Genomic DNA, 17,922 nt, shown 5'->3' with positions numbered 1-17,922 from the left:
GAAACTTAGAGAAGTCAAGTGACTTGCCAGCAGTGAATTTAGGTTTTCTGAGTGCAAATCTAGACTTTTACATTTTGGAAGATGATTGTGACAAAATATATCTTCTGACAAAATTCAGAATTTGGAATGCTTTTCATTATTATGATTTTCCCAGTGAGCAGCTGTGTTATTTTCCAAAACAGTTATGTCAAAAGTTCTAAACCTATCGGAATCAACATTGATAAAAACCTTAGCACTCCAATATTCACCCCTATCATTACATAATCAGATGATCTATACAATGACAGTGCTTTATATAGCTTGTCAAATTTTGATGAAATAGCACACACACTAAATTTGGGTTAAACTCTTTTCTTTAACAGTGTTAAAATAGTGAGCTATATAATGTAGCACAAAGAATTCAACTTAAGAATGGAAAGACCTGGATTTATTCCCTCTGCTTTTCTGATGACAATGTGTACTGTCACTTGGGGAAATGAAGAATGTAGAAATGTGCTTTCAATGATATTTCCTATCTGGAAGGTGGCTGGATTTCTTTGTTTGTAAATTCAAATCTGAGGAATAGAAAGTTGCTTCCATCTCTGGGTTGTAACGCTGTGCAGTAGCTGTCACAAGACCTCTGCTGGCTGCAGGGATGAAAGGAATTTCCCTTAACTTTGAGGAAACTTCTGAAGACTCTCAGTGGCGGGGGAGAAAGATCCCCCGAAAGGGTTCTTTAGCTGTGCTAGCTGCATCAAACAGAAACTCTCCACAGCACTGCCCATTTTTTCACCCAATCGTTGTGCCTTTCCCCAAAATGCCCCCTCTTAGGAAGCTCCTAATTGTTCTGATGTTTTAACTCTAAGCCAACTCTTTCGTGAGCACGCACAGACCTTTGTAAATATCGCTAGGTATGTAAAAGGGTGTGTGGTGCAGGGGAAAAAGCAGAGGACATGACCTGGCAGAGCCATTTAAGAGTTTTGTGACCTCAGGCAACCACTGAAACTCTCTGAGCTTTGGTTGCTTCACTTGTAAGATGGAAATATTAATCATAATAACACCATCTGTTCAGTCTACCTTCAGGAGTTGGTGAGGGCCAAATCAGATAACATATGCGAAAGTGGTTTGTAAAGTCTGTCTTGATGTTGTATAAATGGAAGATACATGTATTTTTTGAGCTGTCGATCAAGAGTTTTATATGTTTTCTAATAATACTTAAACTTGGCCTCAAAGAGTTCTCAGATTCAGTTCCAGCAGCTCTAGGCTTTCAATTGCTAAAACATTAGAGAGTTTTATCCTTAGGGTGTTTTCTCTTGAAATCCCCTTCAGAATAGAAATAAAGCAGTGTAAATAGTTTTACCTCCCAACATATAAAGGCACAAGAGTACAGTCCCCAGTGAAGTTGGAACTCTGTTGGTACAACTGGAAGGCACTGAGTACTCCATAGACATTTTGTGACACTGTTCCATCCTTAATATCTTCTGGAAGTTGACAAGAGTTCCATTTCTATGGACAAAACCTAGCGTTCTCCTATTTGATTTGACTTGGAGAAGGAGTCATATTAGAAATCTCCATGGCATTTGAATGCTTCCAGAAGTGTGCTTTGGGGTCGGGATTCCCCACAGGCACATCACAGAGGTTAGAGTTTAAGATTCTTCTGAATAGTCCTCAGCAGCCCACCAACTACATGGCTCCTCTCCCTGAGGTACCAATAAAAAATCCTTGACAAAGAAAGGGTGATGAAAATGCTTAAGAAATGAAGTGACACACAGTCTGAAGAAAGGGAGTGATTCCTGTGTTATCAACCAAGAGGTTGCTATTCCAGCTCAGGCTTTGTCAGATAGCCCTGTGTTTAGATCTTGGCTCCACCACTTAGACCTGCAGACTTTGGGTTGAATTACTGAACATCTCAGGGCCTCAGTTTCCTCAACTATAAAATGAGACTGAGTCATAGCCCTACAGAGTATTGCTGTTGTACATATTAGATAAGTACAGAGTGCCTAGTACCATCTATCCAACATAGTATACTCAATAAATGGAGGGATCATTATTATTTAAACTCTCAGAAAATAAAATGAGCTGGACAAAATACTTGAACAAGCACTTTACACAAAAGATATCCAAATGGTTAATAAATACATGAAAAGGAGCTCTACGTCATTTGTCATGGGGGAAATGCAAATTAAAATTATAACGCAATCCCTCTACACACTCAACAGAATGGCTAAAAAGAAAGAAAAACTATTGTAGGGATGTGAAACAGCTAAAATTCTTGTGCCCTGCTAGTGGGCTTGTAAATTAGCACAACCTTTCTGGAAAACTTGCAGAATCTTTTAAGGCTGAACATTTTCATATCCAGTCATTTCACTGTACATGTGTTCACCGAGTCATGTGCAAGAATGTTCATATAAGCACTATTCATAGGAATGTAAAATTAGAAACTAAGAAACTGCTCACATGCCTATCAATAATAGACGAATAAATTATGGTATATTCCTACAATATAATGCTATATTTGAGGAGGTCTATATTTGTCATTCTCTAAGTGCTAGTTGTCCATTGTCTTACTTCCTCCAGCTATTTTCAGCTATCATTGCACTTCTATCTAACCCCCCTCACTCATGTAACTTATATTGTTTAAACTATAGGTTCAGCTGCAATAGTAGAGACTCAAAATAACCATGGTTTAAACACAGTTTAATTTGCTTAGAAATTTGCTCTTAGGTGCCAGTCCTGGCACATGCAGGCCAGGGTGAGTATAGTGACTCTATGGTGTCAAGGGTCCAGGCTTCTGTTGTGTGACTTTGCCCTCTCTAGGGTGTTTCCCTTATCTACATCTGAAGCATAAACATTCTAGCCAATGAGGAAGTGGGAAAGGAAACTGGAGGAAAAGTCCATGCCGTTTAGGTGTGTAACATAGAGATTGCCTTGTACTCATCACTTTTGCTCACATTTCACTGGTCAAAATTTAGTTACATGGCCAAACCTAGTTACAAGAGAGGCCAAGAAATGTAGTCTTAATTCAGTCATTCAAAACATATTTATTGAAAAAACAACCCACTAACTGGGAAAAAATATTTGCAAGTCATATATCTGACAAAGGCTTAATATCCTTAATATATAAAGAACTCTCACAACTCAATCACAAAACATCAAACAACCCAATCAAAAATGGGCTGGAGACATGAACAGACATTTCTCCAAAGAAGATATACTGATGGCCAATAGGCACATGAAAAGATGCTCATCATCGCTGATCATCAGGGAAATGCAAATCAAAACTACACTAAGATATCACCTTACACCCGTTAGAATGACAAAAATATCTAAAACTAATAGCAACAAATGTTGGAGAGGTTGCAGAGAAAAAGGAACCCTCATACACTGCTGGTGGGAATGCAAACTGGTGCAGCCACTATGGAAAACAGTATGGAGATTCCTCAAAAAACTAAAAATAGAACTACCATACGATCCAGCCGTCCCACTACTGGGTATTTATCCAAAGAGCCTGAAGTCAGCAATCCCAAAAGTCCTGTGCACCCCAATGTTTATTGCAGCACTGTTTACAATAGCCAAGACGTGGAAGCAACCTAAGTGCCCATCAACAGACGAATGGATAAAGAAGATGTAGTACATATATACAATGGAATACTACTCAGCTGCAAAACAGAACGAAATCATTCCATTTGCAATAACATGGATGGACCTTGAGAGAATTATGTTAAGTGAAATAAGCCAGCAAGAGAAAGATAATCTGTGTATGACTCCACTCATATGAGGAATTTAAAACTATGGACCAAGAACAGTTTAGTGGATACCAGCGGAAAGGTGGGGTGGGGGGTGGGCACAAAGGGTGAAGTGGTGCACCAACAACATGACTGACAAACATTAATGTACAATTGAAATTTCACAAGATTGTAACCTATCAATAACTCAATAAAAAAAAAAACATATTTATTGAGTACTTAGTATATACCAGCCACTGTTCCAGGCATGGGGGATAGAGTGGTGAATCAACCCATCAAAAAGTCCTGCCATAGTGAAGCTTTCATTCCAGATGGACAACCAACAGAGTAAGTCAGTCAGATATGTAGCGTGTTAGATATTGGTAAGTACTGTGGTAGGTGGGTCTCAAGATTACCTGCAGTGATTCTTGCTTTGCACCCCAAATTTGGCATAAATTGTAATGCAGCAGTAGATACATAATATAGATTTTAGTACTTGGAAGTATGGTGCAGTCTAACAAAAAAGGAAAATATGGGCTTGGCTCTGGAACTGGTCAAAGGGCAGGAGCTGGAAGGACTTTGAGGAGAATGTTAGTGCAAATTTAGGAGCATTAGAGAGACTGTTAGTAGAAGCCTATTAGCCACTGAGGAGGCTGCTAGTGAAAGATTAGAGAAAAAATTATCAGGAAGTGGAGAATAATGGATCTGTGTTATGTACTGAGAGCTTAGCAACACTGTTACCTATGGTAATGTGGAAAGTAGAAAATGCACCTAACGAACTGAGTGAGCTAGCTCAGGAGATTTCCAGGCAGGATGTTGAAGATCCTGCGTGATTTATTCTTGCTGCTTACAGTAAAATGTGAGAGGAGAGAGATAACCTAAATGAAGGATTATTAAGCAAAAAGAAGCCAGGACTTTCTAGTTTTGCAATTCCCAACTTCTCTCAATGGCAAACTATGGTAAAATTAAGAAATGGCTCCCTGAAGAGATGAAATCAGTACCATCAGGAAAGCCTGATCTAAAGAGGATGCTGACAGAGTTGCTGTTAATTCCTTTTTTAAGACATCAGAATAATCTAAGACAATATATGCCTCAGGTACTCTTTCAGTCAAAGAATAAAACTTTCAGAAGCTTAACGGTATTGGCCTTCAACAGTCTCAGCAGAAGCCCAAAGTAGAAAAGTCAAGGTGTGTTTTTTGTCCAATGGATGGATGAGATTCATATTTTTTATGAAAAAGCCTTAGACTTTTTAAGAGAATTGTATTTGCAGAAACACCACCAGTTTGGACTGAGACAAATATATTACAAAATGAATAGAAGTCTTGCACTGACAGGAATCAGGCTGGGAAAACCACACAATTGCACACATGGGCTACCTTTCATGGAAAAAGGAAGATAACTCAAAGGGCAGAACTTAAAACCCAGAGGGTGTAACTAAATGCCGCAAAGAATTATTCCCATGTCTTGAGTCCTAGTCAAGGAAGTGCCAATCTGTACGTTGCTGGATTTCAGAATTGCTATAGTCCAGTGACACAAATGTGCCTCTCATTTTTCCCCTTTGAACAGAATATCTATACTGCTTATCCTATGCATATCCCACTATTTTATGATGGGTACATTGAGGGCAGATAACTTGTCCATTTGCTTCAGAGGTCTTCAGGTCAACAGAAACTATACTGGAGGAACTTTATCTAAGAAACTACATGTGAGGAGCCCCACCTGCACCAGACCTGATTTGCATGACAAGATTCTAGATTTTGAGCTGATGCTCTAAAGGTATAAGACTTTGGGGGCTTGGGAGGAGGTGAGTATATTTGCATGTGGGAGAGATATGAATCTTTGGGGACCGTGGGCATACTGTGCTAGCCAGTGTCCAAGGTGGCCTCCAATGATTCTTTGAGAATAGATTGAAGGAAAGAAAGGGTGGAAGCAGGGAGATAAGTTGAGAGGCTGTTGCAGTAATCCAGATGAGAAACAATGGTGGCTTGAGCCAGCATGATGGCAGTAGAGGTAGTAAGAAATGGCCAAATTCTGGGTATATTTTAAAAGTATAATGAACAGGATTTTGAAAGTAGGATGAACAGGAACAGATTGGATGTGAGTTGTAGAGAAAGGGTCAAGCACGATTTCAAGGCTTTTGACATTAGTGGCTGGAAGGTTGGCGTTGCCGTTAACTGAGTTGGGGAAGGCTGTGAGAGGGACATTTCTGGTGTTCGTGGTGAGGAGAGGTATAGTCATGAGCTCACTTTATGACATGTTAAGGTTTAAAAGCCTAATACACATCTAAGTAGAGTAAGTTTTTGAAGTACAAGTGTAGGTTCAGGGAAGATATCCAGACTGAAGATATAAATTTGGAATTTATTAGTATATAGAGTGTATTTAAAGCCAAATAATTGGATGAGATTATCTATGATGAGTGAGGTTAGATGGAAAAGAGAGTTTGGGTGGCCCTTTCCCTAGCTTTAAATTATAGAAGCAATTTTATCACTATGGAAGAGAAGAAAAGATATTGAAAGAGAACTAGAATTTTTTCCCGGCTCACTCCAGGTCCAGGTTGGTCAGTCAGTAAGAATGCATGGGTGGGGGCTGGCCTGGTGGCGCAGCGGTTAAGTGCACACATTCCACTTCAGTGGCCCCGAGTTCGCCAGTTCGGATCCCGGGTATGGACATGGCACCACTCAGCAAGCCATGCTGTGATAGGCGTTCCATGTATAAAGTGGAGGAAGATGGGCACGGATGTTAGCTCAGGGCCAGTCTTCCTCAGCAAAAAGAGGAGGATTGGCGGCAGGTGTTAACTCAGGACTAATCTTCCTCAAAAAAAAAGAATGCATGGCTGTCCAGGGGTGAGTGAAATAAGCCAATGTTCCAGTGATTTGCGGTCAACACTGAGAGTGTAAGAACAGATAGACATGTCTGAACCTCCAAATCTCAAGTCCAATCAGGAACATGGTCATAGACAAGGTGGAAAAGTTGTTGACTAGCAGCTGGTAAACCAGCCCTATATATTCTAGCTCAGTGGGTCTCAATGTTGGCTTTGGAATCACTTGGGGAGCTTTAGAATCACTGAGGCTTGGGTCCCCCCCTAGAATTCTGATGTAATTAGTCTGAGGTACAGCTTAGACACTGGCAGTTTTAGATGCTTGCCAGGGATTCCGATGTACAGCCAAGGCTGAGAATCAGCACTGTAGATGAAGACCACTACAGTCAATAAGTCATCATATCAGCACCTCTAGGGGCAGCTCTTAGTTTGCTTTTTGTCCAGAAAGACATTAGAGAGAAGTTACTAAACTGTAATAGGATGACAGCTTAGAAGGCTGGAAAACAGACATAGTGTAGGGAGAAGTCTTGAACATATATTTTAAATTGCTTCTAGTAGGTCATTTCTCAGAACATTAGGCTAGGATCACAAGGCTATGTGAAGACAGATGACAATTTGGGCTTTTTTGTAGTTTGTGATGGAGTAGGCATTGTAGAATATAGCAAAAGAATCATCAGCGGGTCTGTAATGGAAGGATGACGAAATGTGTACACAGACCGCACTAAAACATAGGCTATGGTAGTGAATTTAATACTTGATGCCTTTCAGAAGAATGTGGAAAAAGTAAAGATATAAAAGTTGTCTATTGATGTAAGAAATTCCTAACTGTTTACACAGAACTTTGAGAACTCCTTCCAAACACATATCTGGTATGTCTATTTGTCAGAGTATCATTCCATTTGGACATCATGCAGCTGACCCCAAAAGGTCACACTGTTCTTGTGGCTGGAGTACAGGCATATGACATCGATGAGATGGGGTTTGTGGCAGTGTTGTGAAAAATAAAAGTATTTTGAAGAGCAAACCCACATCATCCTAAGTCCGTTTTGCTTTCAATAAATTATCATGGCTATAATGTAGGAAGAACAAGTAAAATGTTAGAAAAGCAGTACAGTTTGTACTATGTTGGTATTATTTGGAGGTTTGGGGGCTCAATTTGGGTTAAAACAATCCAGCAGACTCTGTCTCAAAACCTCACATATTCACACAAAATCTGGCAAAACAAAAACAAAGTCGAGACCCAACAAAAACACATTTTCTATTTCCTAGTTGTGTTTGTCAGCAATGCTTTTTCTGAGGCAAAAGGCCTTGGATCATCACTCTGTTATTCCCTTATAGGTCACATTTACTCTAGGAAAAATGTGCTTCTGGGTTATGGAATGCCAAGGCTGAATTTTAAACCCACTGGGAAAATAAATGAAGCAATCAAATGTATCCTGTTATAATTAGTAATAGGTGGGTTAGTTCTCAGGTGCCATCAACAATCTGTCCTTCAAACCATATGGTTAATTCTGGCCAGAATGCTAGGCTGTGTTCTAAAGAGATGACTGACACTGGTATTTTAGGAATTTTGAAAAAGAAAGTTATCCATATTGTCTCTTCTTCTTAAATGCTACACGACCCTGAGCATATTACTTGACCCCTCTGAGCCCCAGTTCCCTTCTTTATAAAACCTCGCCTACCCATTTGCTTTTAAGCGATTTCAGGGCCAAATGTGATCATTCCACATTGTAAATTATAAAATGATTTGTTATAGTTATTAGCTAACAAGTTAACAATGGCACACTTGATAATCTGGATCTGCAAATAGTATTACAGCATATATTAGTAAGATGGCAACATTCTTACAGATAAGGTAAGTGTTCTCTACAGTAGGGTTGAGAAGTTAAAAAGAAATTTTACATTTATTATGTCATTATTTATCTTGGTATAAACTGTGAAGAATGTTAGTTTCTCAATTTTAGAGATAAAGCAAGCAGCTCATAATCATTGAGTAATAAGTGAGACACATTTTCATCTACATTTACCAGGGTACTATTGTGTATCAAACATTCTTAGACATTTTTGCCTGTGTTGTGTTAGATCCAAAAGCAGGCTTCAAATCTAATTCATCTAACTCTCTACTGCTCTCTCCACCACCTAACTCTGTTTTATCATATTGGACATTTAAAGGAGATACTATCCAGCAAGGAAGTGAGGATTAAAAGATACTGTCTTAGTCCATTCGGACTGCTATAACGAAATACCACAGACTGGGTGGCATATAAATAGCCGAAATTTATTCCTCACAGTTCTAGAGGATGGAAGTCTGGGATCAGGGTGCCAACATGGTTGGGTGAAGGTCCTCTTCAAGGTCACAGACCTCACGTTGTATCCTCACATGGTGGAACTGGGCTAAGGAGTTCTGTGGAATCTCTTTTAGAAGAGCACTAATCCCATTCATGAGGCCTCCATCCTCGTGACCTATCACTTCCCAAAGACCCCACCTACTAGACCATGACTTTTGGGGGTTAGGATTTCAACCTATGAATTTGGGGGGTCAGGGGGCACAAACATTCAGACCAAGCAAATACAGTGACATCACATGCAAGTCTCCCATAGGTATCTGGATGAAAGATAGGTACATAGAAAAATGAAATTTTTCTTTCGTGTACATAGCAATACAATCTGGTATATCTCTTTCAATTGCTTCTAGAATATTTAAGTCCAGAAAATCATATACATAAGATGCTGATGTTAACAGCAAGGAAGAGTTTGTATTAGTTTCCTAGGGCTGCCATAACAAAGTACCACAAACTGGGTGGCTTAAAACGACAGATATTTATTCCCTCACAGTTCTGGAGGCTAGAAGTTCAAAATCAAGACCGTGGCAGGGTTGGTTCCTTCTGGAAGCTCTGAGGAGGCATCCGTCTCATGCTTGTCTTTCAGTTTCCGGCGTTTATTGGAAATCCCTAGCATTTCTTGGCTTATAGCTGCATCACTCCAGTCTCTGCCTCTGCGATCACATAGCCTTCTTCTTTGTGTGTCCATGTGTTTCCAAATCTCTCTCTCCTTATAAGGACACAGCTCATTTTATTTAGGGCCCACCCTAATCCAGTATGACCTCATCTTAACTTGATTACATCTGCAAAGGCCCCATTTCCAAATAAAGTCACGTTTACAAGCACAGGCTTAGGTCTTTAACGTATCTCTTTGGAGGAAACAATTCAACCCAAGACAGGGTTTTAAAATTTTTTTTGCTGAACCACTGTAGTGTAAGTTGTACACAGATAGCCTCACTACTCCTAAACACTTCAGTGTGCATTTCCTAAAAATAAAGACACTCTTCTACATAACCATAGTAAACCTATAAAAATTAAGAAATTAACATCGATATATATTACCATCGAAGGCACAACTTCCATCTGATTTTGCCAGTTGTTCCAAAATTCATTCATAACAAAAAATCCCAAACAAACAAAAAGCAAACTTCTTCCCTTTTGCCCCTTTTTCTTCATGATCCAGGATCCATTCTAGGACCACTTAGTTGTTGCATTTCTGATCACTTTCAAGTTGGAACTGTTCCCAATTTTTCCTTGTCTCTAATGACCTTGACATTTTTGAAGAGTACAGGCCAGTAACTTTGCAGAGTGCTCTTTGCAAAAGTTTATCTGATGTTTCCTCAAGATTCAAATAAAGCTATTCATCTGGGCAGGAATACCACAGGAGCGATGCTCTGCTCTGTTTTTCTCAGTGCATCGTACTGGGAAACATGATGGCAGTTTGTCCCATTATTGGCAATACTGACTATTATCACTTGTTAAGATGGTACATGCTGGGTTCTCTACTGTATAGTTAATGAATAATGGATAAGCAATTGATGTGCAATTTGTGGGGAGATACTTTGAGACTATATAACTGTCCTGTTCCTCATCAAACTTTTACCCACTGGTTTTAGCATCCACTGATATTTTTTGCCTGAATCATTTGTGGTCACAAAATAGTAATTTCTAACTCCAACATTCCTTCAACATTTACTAGCTGACATTTTGCTTAAAGGAAGAACTTTCCCTTTTACCTTATGTATTCATTTACACAAATAAGACTCATGGATATTTATTTTATTCAACAGGTTATAATCCATTACTATCATTATTTATTTTGTTTGTCACACTTGGTGAGTGAGAACCCCTTCATGCTGGCCCCTTTATCCTTTTAACACGTCCCCATCATACTTTGAGCAATTCCTTACTTTCCGCTACAATGAGACGTTCCAGGCTTACCTTGTACTTTTCCTGCTTCAGCCATTGAATGATCCATTTCTCCAAAGAGCCTTGTTTCCTTTCAGTGATGACTGGTATTTAAAAACCAACATTGGGTGCAAGGTCTGCTCATTTTTACTCGGGTGTCATTGCTTCTAGGCTCTTTCAGAAGACATACATGGGAAAAATATACATATATTTCTGTTTCTGTATCTATCCATACAGATATCTATGGACCCATTGATAAATAGATGGTATTGTTAAAATAAATTTCTAGGCCCAAGATGGAGCCACTCCTGCCCAGGGTGCCAGGGCAGGAAACTGAAACTTAGATAACTTTCGTGTCCCTGTAAATGCTCTGCTTGACCAGAAACACAGTATATCTGGTAAGCCAGTCCCCACATGCCAAGCCAACTCTGGGCTCTGTACTTATTTCCCTGTTCTTCTCACTTCAAAAAAAAGGTTGACTATGTGGCCCCAGTCAATCAGATATTCTTTATTTTTCTCTTCCTTGATCTTTATGTTTTATCCTATAAAACCTTCCTGCTTTCCACCCCATTTTGCGGTTCTCCAGATGGAGACTGTCAGCTTCACGAAGTGTTGAAATTTGTTTGTATCACCTAAATTGTCTTCTTTAATCATTTTTTAACTTAGAAAGGTTTCTAAAGGTAGCTTCCCTAAGATTCTTGTCTCTCGTTCATTTAATCAAACATTAATGTAGATACTGCTGTGAAGGATTTTGAAGATATAATTACAGCCCTAAATCATTTGAACTTAGGTTAAGATTATTCAGGTAAGCCTGGCCTGTTCAGGTGAGTCTTTTAAAAGCAGAGTTTTCTCAAGCTGGAAGCAGAAGGGAAGTCAGAGATGTGAAGCACAAGAAGGTTGGACATGCTATTTCCATCTTTTTTTTTTTTTAAAGATTGGCACCTGGGCTAACAACTGTTGCCAATCTTTTTTTTTTTTCCTGCTTTTATCTCCCCAACGCCCACCTGTACACAGTTGTATATCTTAGTTGCATGTCCTTCTAGTTGTGGGATGTGGGACACCGCCTCAATGTGGCCTGATGAGCGGTGCCATGTCCGCGCCCAGGATCCGAACCCTGGGCTGCCACAGTGGAGCGCGCGAACTTAACCACTCAGCCACGGAGCCGGCCCCTACTATTTCCATCTTGAGGGTGTTGAGGCAATATTTTGAAGGATGGAAGTGGCCTCAAGTGGCTGAAGATGGCCCTGGCTTATAGCCAGAAAGAAAACAGGGACCTCAGTCCTACAACTGCAAGGAACTAAGTTCTGCCAACAACCTGAATGAAGCAGATTCTCTCCCAGAGCCTCCAGATAAGAGCCCAGCCTGATGATACCTTGATTTTGGTCTTGTAATACCCTGAGCATAGAACCCAGCTGAGCCCCTTTGGATTTCCGACCTACAGAACTATGAGCTAATAAATGGATGTTTTTCAAGCTACTAAGTTTGTGGTAATTTGTTACAGCAGCAATAAAAACTAATACAGACAGACATTGATATAAATATAAAAGTGAGTTTACACTAATTCTGATCAAATATCACAGGGTTTTTCTAATCTTTCCTTTTTCGTATTTGTACCTTCAAAAATTAATAATCTGATTCCCCTTATCTTCAAGATATTTACATATTGGCTCAGCCTCTCATATGTAACGAGCCTCTTCACTGTGTGGGTCATCTCTCCTCACCTTGGCCCCACAGCACACAAGGGTGCACTGGTTGAGTTCCCACCACCCCTGACCCCATCACGTATAGTAAACCTCACTGGTTGAGATAACCCCTAAACTGAGACCTCACCATCCATGGTGGCCATGCCTGCCAAGTTACCCCTGTCTTATTGCCTTCCTCCCACCCTACTCTAGAGGAATTATGTTTAAGTACATTTTATTCTTTAGCATCATTTTAGAGACTAATTCTTCTGTCTTAAAAAAAATGGTGTGTATGTACCACTTCCTACTCTAACAATGTTATTGCTGCCATCAATGTGAAACAGCACTTTACTGGGTACTACTGTACTCATCATTATGTTAGACATTCTGAAGCAATTCTAGATGAGGAATTCTGGATGAGGAATGTGATGCCTGCTTTCAGACCACCATCTTATGATATAGTAAGGATGGAAGAATTACAACTCTAAATTGATAGCTGAACTTCTACTTTGCCTAACATTCTTCTTAAAAATATGATAGCTCTCTCATCCAGTTTTGAGATTTTTTTTTTTTTTTTTTTTTTTACAAACAGCCCATATGTTTACTAGTATAAAGGAAAAAAACACTCTTGTGTGTTTCTCCTTTACTACTCACATAGAACACTTCTAACACTTCTGGTCACCAGACGTGTGTGTGTGTGTGTGTGTGTGTGTGTGTGTGTGTGTGTGTGAGCATGGTTTCCCCACACCAAACAATTCTGCAAAACCAGTGAGGTGTTGTAGGGGAGCAAAATTTGCCACCCCAAAATGTGTCTCTTTGGCATGAGGATTATTTTAAGCTGGTTATTTTTAAGGAACAGAAAGACGTTTTTTTTAAGAAACAGAATTCAGGAAGTTTTGCTTTTTACCTCCCCCTTAACTGCCTAAGATAATTTAGATAAAGAGCTTGTTCCAGGATGAAAAGCTATCATCAGAGATCTCTATAAAGAATTTGAGCTAGGTGTGGTAGACTGGGGGAAACTTAGCAAGGCCTGTTTGATAAAGTCTTCTCTGTGTCCCATTGTCTCTGCAGAGCATGGCAAATATTTGTTTACCAAACATTTACTTTTCCCATCTTCCATTCCTCTCCTTTTTTCATCCCAGATCCTTAGCCCCCTTCCCCTTAGCTCAGGACTGCATATAAGCCTCAAGTGGCTGAATGTTTGGGAATCTCATATCTTTGGGGTTCCCATAAGCATAGAATTTAGTTTGATAGTGACAAATAAAAATGGCAAGCAATAGGATATTGGAGTATATGAGGAAGCCATTTGGTGTAAACCTAATTCAGCCTGACCTTGTCTTTCCAAAAGGGCCTGACCTGACCGTGGCCGTTGAGCATGCATTGTATATCTGCTTTAGATATTCCCTATGGCAAGAACAAAGGCCCTTGAGATAAAGGTGCAACTTCTCTCCCCCTCCCAATGTTGGCATTTCTTTAAGGATTAAGCATCTTTCCTTAGGCTAGGAACTGATTGCTGCTCTCACCTGTGACCACCCAGCTCGAGACAATAGACTTGCTTCCTGCTACGCATGCTGAGATAGCAGACCCACTACCTGCTGTGTCCATCAAATGCTGTGCCGGCAGGGCAATTTTGTGACTATTGTGAGAGGGACATTTCAATCATATGTGAAACACCCTCTTTGAGGGTATATAACCACCCTGTATACCCCCACTTCTTTGGAGTGCTCTGTTCCTTTGTCGAAAGACTCTCCCAGGCCTTGGTCCTCAGATTTTAGCTCAGAATAAACTCTCCCAAATTTTCATTTATAGATTGGTTATGGATTATTTTCATCAACAGTAGTCTCTTGTTAATCTGTCTCCTGTCAATTTAATTTTTAGACCAGCCAGAACTTGAAAAGATAGAGGAGAAATTTTTCCTCCCCAACAGTGTCCTACAATTTAATTCAATTCTGACGCTACCTGGAGACAGCATCAGATCTCATAGGTTAAGGGCTGAGCCTCACAAGACTACATGCCCATGTCCCACTTCAGATGCCAATTGCAAGTCCAGGTTGTTACCTGTCCTTCTGACTGCTTGGCTATAAATAAGGAGTTCCTACAACCCCCTCCTCAGGTTTGATTTACTAGAGTGACCAACAGAACTCAGAGAAATATTTACTTATGTCTGTCAGTTGATTATAAAGGATACAGATGAACAGCCAGATGAAGAGGTACATAGGGTGAGATCCAGAAGAGTTTCAAGTGCAGGTGCTCCTGTCCCCTTGAACTGGGGTGTGCCACCGTCTTGGCATGTGGATGAATTCACCAACCTGGAAGCTCATCAAACGTCCTTGCTCAAAGTTTTTATAGAGCTTAATCTGCAGCTTCCCCCTTCTCATTCCCAGAGGTTGGCAGGTGGAGCTGAAAGTTCCAACTTTTTAATCACTAGGTCTTTCTGATGACTAGCCCCATCCTAAGGCTATCTAGGGGCCCCACCCTAAGTCACCTTATTAGCATAAACTCAGATGTGCTCCAAAGCAGCCCTTTATGGGGCCCAGCCTGGTGGCATAGTGGTTAAGGTGGCAGGCTCCCTTTCAGGGCTGGGGTTTGCAGGTTCAGATCCTAGGCACGGACCTACACCTGTTCATTGAGCCATGCTGTAGGAGCACCCCATATACAAAGTAGAGGAAGACTGGCACAGATGTTAGCTCAGGGACCATCTTCCTCACACGGACACACACAAAAGCAGCTCCTTACGAATTACAAAAGACATTCCTATCACTCAGGAAATTCTAGGGGTTTTAAGACCTCTGTGATAGGAACCAGGGACAAAGACCAAATGTATTTCTCATTATACCACAATTAAAAATGCATTTTCCCCACATTTCTCCCCTTTTTGGGACAAAGAGAGAAAAGGGAAGGGCTGGACTTGGAAAAATGTAAGACATAATAAATTTTAGTTATAATAGACAGGTAATACACAGAACTTGTTTTCCTATCTAGTAAAAAAAGACCTCCTCTCTCAACTATAAATTTGGCTGAGAGACAAGGACAAAATAATTATATATTCACCTCAGTCTTTCAATAAAGGCAGAAAGAGCTTTCCATTTCAAATTTGTTTTGTTTTGTACCACATGTGGGTTAATTAGATAAAACCATGTCATATGCCAGATTCAATCAGCCTGAAAATAATCAGAAAACTGGGTTTGGCATTGTTTATGCTGTTTTGGCTCAGATAAACAAAAGCACAAAATGTAAATTGGCTTCAGAAAATAACATATGAGTACTGGTGCCAGATTTTCTTTCATGGGATTATCTCTAGCTGGCACCTGAGCAGCAGATGCTGCTCTGGGTGACCATTAGACAAATCTACATGATGTAGATTCCCGTTTCCCACGATTAGACAGTGGACACCTCCGTGAAAGGCACTTATTTTACTGCCTTTGACATAGGCCAAAACCAGCTTTCCAGCTATTTGCAGTCAGCCAACAGAAAATACATGTTGAAGTTGAAAAAATGAAAACACGTTTTTGCTTGGCTTATCCCCTAGTGACTTCCTTTAGGTCATTTCTTTGTTTTTAAAATCTCCAGTAACATTGGAAATACAGTCCTGAAACCACTCCTCAGCTGTATTTCCTTGTTGTAGGTAATTCAACGAATACCATTTGTTGGGGGAAGAATGCAGAGCATTTCACTGTCTTCCTACTTAAGTTCCAAGCATGAACGTCTTTTTTCCTGAGGAAGATTAGCCCTAAGCTAACATTTGTTGCCAATCCTCCTCTTTTTTATGCTTGAGGAGGATTAGCCCTGAGCTAACATCTGTGCCAATCTTCCTTCACTTTATATGTGGGTCGTTGCCACAGCATGGCTGATAAATGATGTAGGTCCACACCCAGGATCCAAACCTGTGGACCAGGGCTGCTGAAGCAGAGCACACTGAATCTAACCACTACGTCAAGGGGCTGGCCCCTCAAGGCATGGACATTTTAGCGAATATCCAAGCAAGCACAGAGTGAAAAATAGTTATTTTAAAAACCAAATTATCTGATGGGTAATAAAATCCAAATTAGCTAGTTTTCTCTTCGTGCTACGTAAACCGTGTGATATCAATACACAGAGAAATAGAAATATACATTGCTCTCCTTATACTGTTTTAAAAGAATATTTTCTAGAATGTGGGATGGGTGGTGCTCACTATCTCCCTAGTACGGATGAAACTCCTCTATTCAGGCCACCAGTGACCACCTACTGGCTAAATTCAATGGGCACATTTTATCCTTAACTTACTTGATGTTTCTGTAGGTATCTGGCTTTTCTCCTTATTTCATCCTTTTTGAAATTTTCTTGGTTTCCATGACCCCACTCTCTCCTCACTCTATCTTTTCTACCTCTCTGGCTTCTTATTTGTAGTTTCCTTTTTTTTTCTTTCCACTGTCCACTTTTTGAGTCTTGGTGTGCACAGAGTCCAATCCTCCCTTTTCTTATTCTGTATCTTTTTCCTGGTTCAGTAGTTGCCCAGGGCAGAAATCTAAGAATCACCTTAGATTTTTCCCTTTTCCTCATCCCTCCTATCTGCTCAATCTCAAGTCTTCTTTTTTATTATTATTATTATTTTTTTTTCCTTTTTCTCCCCAAAGCCCCCCGGTACATAGTTGTATATTCTTCGTTGTGGGTCCTTCTAGTTGTGGCATGTGGGACGCTGCCTCAGCGTGGTTTGATGAGCAGTGCCATGTCTGCACCCAGGATTCGAACCAACGAAACACTGGGCCGCCTGCAGCGGAGCAAATGAACTTAACCACTCGGCCACAGGGCCAGCCCCTCAAGTCTTCTTGATGCTATCTCTTTACCATCTAGTTCACCCCTCGGATCAGTAAGAAAGCTTTGGTCACAAACGCAGAAAATCCAACTAAAACTTGGCTTGAAAATAAGGTGATGGTTTCTTCAACAAGTTAATGGCATGAAAAAATGGGGAAAAGAGGTTTTTGTGATTTAATGAGACTAACATGACTAAGTATCAACTGCTATGTGTGGTCTTTGTTTGGATCCTGATGTGAATAAACCAGCTATTTGAAAGTTTCCTGTAACAATCAGGGAAATCTGGATATGGACTAGATATTAGATGACAAAAAAGGTTATCAATAATTTTTATTAGGTGTTACAATGGAGTGATATGTTAGAAAATGTCGATATTTAGCAGGAACAAATTCTGAAATATTCATAGTGAAATAACATGATATCTTGATTTCCTTTAAAATACTTCATCAAAAAAAGGAAAACAGATGAAGAATCGTGGCAGAGTCTTGACAATTGTTGAATATGGATTTTGGAGATATAAGGGTTCATTATACTATTCTTTCTACTTTTTAAATGCTTAAATACAAAAGCAAAGAGAAATTAAAGAATTTTTACTTCACAACTAAAAGGTTCAGAGATAGGACAGACTTAAAGTGAAGCTTGATATAGTAGCTAAGCAATATCATTAATGACTCAGTTTCTTTTCAATCTCCTGG

This window comes from Equus przewalskii, chromosome 16, assembly GCF_037783145.1.
Source record: "Equus przewalskii isolate Varuska chromosome 16, EquPr2, whole genome shotgun sequence".
Classification (NCBI taxonomy): Eukaryota; Metazoa; Chordata; class Mammalia; order Perissodactyla; family Equidae; genus Equus; species Equus przewalskii.
The sequence above is the reverse complement of the archived record's forward strand: the minus strand, read 5'-3'. Positions refer to the sequence as shown.